Consider the following 5,437-nt stretch of genomic DNA (forward strand, 5'->3'; position numbering starts at 1 on the left):
AATAATACAATTCCAGTAGATCACGAATGCCTTCTTCAACACTGTAAAGTATTGGAAAGGTCATAATCTCATTAAAGAATTTAAAGGAGATAGTTAAAAATGCAATGTCTCCAACAGATTCAAATCTACATAATATTATACATAATGATTATTTGTATTATGCACGTAAATCAAACTGTTTATGTACTCCGTTGTGTGAAAAGACAGATTCATATTACGTAAGCCCCGTCACACTAGAACGGATCCGAAAAATTGGGGATACGCCTAGATCCGTTGCTTGTCGTTCGTGACCCGCTTGACGTTCGCTGTATCCGCTAGCTGTTCGTAGAGATTCGCAGAGATCCGCCGGAGCCAAATTTTGATTTTGGACATGTCCAAAATCTTGAGCTGATGACAAACGGAATGACAATCCGCTTTGTGTTCGTTTAGCATCCGCTGTTCGAAAATTTTGCTCGCTCTGCGTCCGTTTCTTATTCGTCCGCCGTTCGTCCAAATTCGCCCAGCAGATCTGGGCAGCAAAACACATTATTTAAAGGGGTTAGCTAGTAACTGATCAGTGGGAATCAGTTGGAATGCTGGGGGATGATTGTTCCAATCCTTGTGGGATTCATTTAAGAGCACATTATATATCTACTGTTGTGTGAAAATGTTTTGCTTCAGAATGGTCTCATATTCAAGTAATGTGCAATTTAATGTTTCCAGATTAGCGTGCCTGTAGAGTGACGGGGATTAAACTGCACAATACTTGACTATGAGACCTTTCTGAAGCAAATAATTTTCACACAACAATAGATATATAATGTACTCTTAAATGAATCCCACAAGAATGGGAACAATCATAACTCAGCATTCCCACTGATTCCCACTGATCAGTTACTAGCCATCCCCTTAAAATGTAGCAAAAAAAAAAAAAAAAACACACACACAAAAAAAAAAAACACCCAGATATTCATAGCACACATGACATTTCACTATACGTATTAATAACCGCACTTACAGTGCTTGCCATCAATAACATTATTCTAAACCGCTGCTATAAAAGTCAACCTGCAGTACATGGGTATCTCTGCATGGAAATTGGGAATTGTGAAAGTTCGACTCCCGTTATCATACGATGATTAATGTTGAATTGTGAATTTAATGCTTACCCGTGGTTAAAGGACTTCACCTTGTATGCAATGTGCATCGATGTTGATAAAACTATATGCATTGTATCTCAAAGGTAAATTTTGAAAGATTGACTCTAAGCCCTAAAACATTGAATCTCTGAAGCACATTTTGTGCAATACAACATATTAACACCTATCGACAATGTTACTGTGACTTTTCCATTGTTTTGGTGCTGCTGGTGAATATTGTTTCCTGTAATTGATCAGCAGGACCCAACTTTTATTTATGATACAGAACGCAAACAAGCATGCTGGAAGAGATGAGATGAAGAGAGGACTGTTCTGAGGAGACTCTTATTGTTTCTTCAGTATATTATTTATTTTGATGATCTTTGATGATTCGTTCATATCACTCTTCACAAACATCCAGAAATCCTAGATTATGTATGAGCCAAAAAACCGACACAAAATTTTGACGAATATGCCCAATCGAGCTAAATATCACCATCAAGCTAAAATTATCACACATCATTAGATGACAAACCCATCAAAACGTTTAAAGGAGACCTCCGGATGATTTTCAGATTTTTACAATTGAACAACTATAAATTAGTTATACTGAGGACAGAGTTTCAGAATTTGTGATAATTGGGATGAAGAGTAAGAATATTTTCAAAATTTAGAACAAATAGCCATGAACAAGGATGATGACATGGCAGAGTCACCATAAGAATGCACGAGTTGGGGCTCAAGGAAGCAGAACAAAAGAAGAAGGCATGCATAGATTATACACAGGTGAACTCGCAAGCAAGTGGTATTTTAATGGAATTACACCGCTACATTTCTGAAATATGTGAACCTCCTATGTCATCATCCTTGTTCAGTGTAATTTGTTTAAGGTTTTTCAAAGTATTGTTTCTCTGCTCAAAAACCACAATAAATTCCTCAAATCTATACATGGAGTTGTTGATTTATGTACTACATGATGTGAAATTATGAAAATCGTCTGGAATGTCCCTTTAAACAGAAAGAGCAAGAGAAGCAGACGAGAACTTGATTGTCCACTCATGAATTTTGTTAGCTTAGCGAGTCATAAATACAATAAAAGAAAGATGACGATCACAAAAAAAGGAAAAAAAATGCGTTCGAGTTTAGTAAGTTCTGCTCAAAAAGATTTGGTGAAGTGTGTGTCAGCCGAGATCCGTCACATGATTGCCAGATCTGTCACATGATTGCCGCAGTATCGCTTTGCACATCATGTTCGACATTCGCTGGAAATTCTGTTTGTCCGCTCAGCATCCGTTGGATGTCCTGTACGTATTCGCTTTCATTCGTTACTTTATCCGTTCGTAACACGGTCAGCATATGCTCATCATTCGTTAGGCGAACGTTCGAAAACCACATTTTGCTCGTGAATTCGAGCGGATTCGAGCGTATCTGGACTTTGCCTATTTTTCCCATCCGCTAGGCATTCGCTGATTTATACGCTTTAGTGTTAAGGGACCTTTACTTGGAATTACTGTACCAGCTCAAAGTCGTGTAATAATAATTATGGTCTATAAGAACAACTTGACATTCTCCTTTGTTGCTTCTTGTATTCTCTTTTCAAGGAGGTTTTTATGATTGTACAAATTGTGATTTAAATGGAACTTAACTCGTGGTTCAGAGCAGGGAGGTGAAACGCGCTCCTAAGAGGAGGCTAGGGTGCCCTTTTAAACGACATCGCTGTAGAAAAATGTTACAGCTCTCCGACTCTTTTGTTAGTGTGAAGAAAAGGATAAGAAAAGAATACGTAAAAACCTTAAATGCAAAAGCAGATTTTCAAAGTGTTTAAAAAAAGGTTATCATCAAAGAGAGGAAAATAAAATCTGTCATTATACTTCACTCTTATTCGGACCAAAAAAAGAAAAAAAGAAAAAAAAATGAAGATGATTTATTGAAAGCTTGATCACATGTGCTAGATTATTCTCTTTATTTTTTTTTTTCAACACTTTCAGTCTGAAGTATATATCTCGTGATGAAAATGGATACATTTTATTTTGCATTTAAACTGTTCATATCTTTGCCGAAATTAACTCCATTTACTCATTGTAGTAATATTCATATATTAGCTATGCGAATTCGATTTCTCAGTTATATTCACTTTCAAGTATACAAAGTTGAGATCTCGCGAAACATCTTAAAACAATTACCACTTAAAGCTCCAACGAGGGACTCCACCAAGCTGTAGATCACATTTGATTTCACACAAGCTGTAATTGCATATCGGAACTGTCGTTATTACCTCTTAGTTCACTATGGAAGAGAGATTAATATACTCCTTCATTATGAGTGGTTTTGTCTGTAGGAGACTTTATCACAATGCCTTGAATCAAACGTACACGTAATGATGTTCATATTACTGAAAAGGATAGAAACTTCGCTCGTGATGATTTGACATTGTGAAACTCTTAGCCACTGCTTATCATTTCATTGTGATGTGACTAAGAAATTAGTTCTTCAACAGGGACTCGAAGATAATGTGCTTCTAAGAGAAGATTTTCATTTCTGGGTAAGAGTTGTCAGAGAGAGAGAGAGAGCAACTTCCCAGAGCATGTGCAGTTTTTGTGAGATAATCATATACCACCGCGAAACTGTTTTTTATATACAGAGTGAAATGAAAGCATACGGAGTCAACATGCGTCGTGGTGATGGGTCTCGTGGCGTTTCATCTCCACGCGACTATAATGCTACGATGTTTGTTTGCTTACTCGCTAGCATTAGCATTTGCTTCTCCTTCCTCCAAATAATTCCTCTGAAGCTGCAGGACAGCTCATCGGTGATCAGGTACGTCAGCAAAATATGCTCTGTCATATTTGCACTCATCGTCTCTGCATTATTTGTCTTCCTCTTACGGCATCGGAAGAAGTTGCACCGAGAAGGACGTATTCTATGGCCTTTGCGCTGCCAGCACTGTGCCCGACTTATTGGTCTCCGACCGAAGTGCAGGAGTAGACTTACAACGCATCGGAGGCCTCGACCATCTCCATCGCCATCTTCTGTACTTCAATCTCCACGTGGACCTGACCAATTAGACTCGGCTTTTTGTAGTCCATACGACAACAGCTTGGTGCCTGACACTTCATACGGGTCAATAGGTGAAGAACATTCTACAGGTGACAGCTCCCAGCAGAAGGAGAGGCATTTTACTCCTTTGAATTCTTGTCGGCGACATGATACAATCAACAACGAAAATTCTCCTGCCGTACTAATCGTCTTCAGCGCCCATCGTTCTTTGGTCAATTTATTCAACGTGTTTGGCGTTTTGGCCGTCGTTAGTAGTCTATGTTTCATCGTAGCGAGATTTGCATGTGGGGATTCAAGTCTGATTATCATTAGTGATACTCTGTTGTATGTTGGTTATGGGCTAACGATTTTCCTTGCAATAGTGTTTTTTGGTCGCTATCATGATGCCGTATTTGTTGCAACAACAACGAATTGTTTCGTGGTTGCAGTACTTCTGTCCTGGGGACTGTTGATGTCTGGTGTAATGGAGATTTCGCCACTCCAAAAAGTTATGAACTCTTCGTACAATCAGTTTGACACCGTGTGTCATTTGAATTACACTGTTGGAGGGTTACATGCGTTCATGCTGTCGATGTACGAAGAATGTAGTATCATTAGTACTGCAATTTACTTGCAGCTCTGGAACGCTCTGATTCCGAAGACTGCGTTGAAATCCAATGACACCGATTCTCAACACGAGGAAATGCAGGTCCAGAGCTTTTCATTGAAGCTGCGATCTGTAGGAAAAGCCTGTAGATCCTATTTATGTCACATGACATTGTACTTGCCATGCAGTCAAATGTTCAACAGGAATGAATCGCAGCAGATACTGGTTGGGTCGTCTTCAGAATTTCTGAAACATGTATACAAGAGCTGGACAATTCTCATTTGCACCGGACTCGTCTACTTTGTAGCAAATGTCACTTTTATCGAAATGCCCATTAACCTTTTGAAGGAAACACAGACTTCAATTCTCTACACCATAGAAATTGCCTATCTTGTCCCTCTCTTCATTTTACTGGTAAATGAGTCATCATGGGCATCCTGTTCACAGACAGTGTTTTCGGGAAGAGTTTCCAAAAAGAAATTTGGAGGTCACGAGGTTCTTCTTCTGCTCTGCACCTGTGGGATATTTAGTCAGAATTTTTTTCGCTCGTCGGCAGCTGTTGGTGTTCTCACAAGAAAGGGCTCGCTATCGAGCGAATATGTACTGCTGTCTGTCGCTGCAATCGTGTACTCTCTTGCCATCACAATTATCATCTGGCTTACAACGGCTTTCCTGC

Source organism: Diadema setosum, chromosome 10, assembly GCF_964275005.1.
Source record: "Diadema setosum chromosome 10, eeDiaSeto1, whole genome shotgun sequence".
Classification (NCBI taxonomy): Eukaryota; Metazoa; Echinodermata; class Echinoidea; order Diadematoida; family Diadematidae; genus Diadema; species Diadema setosum.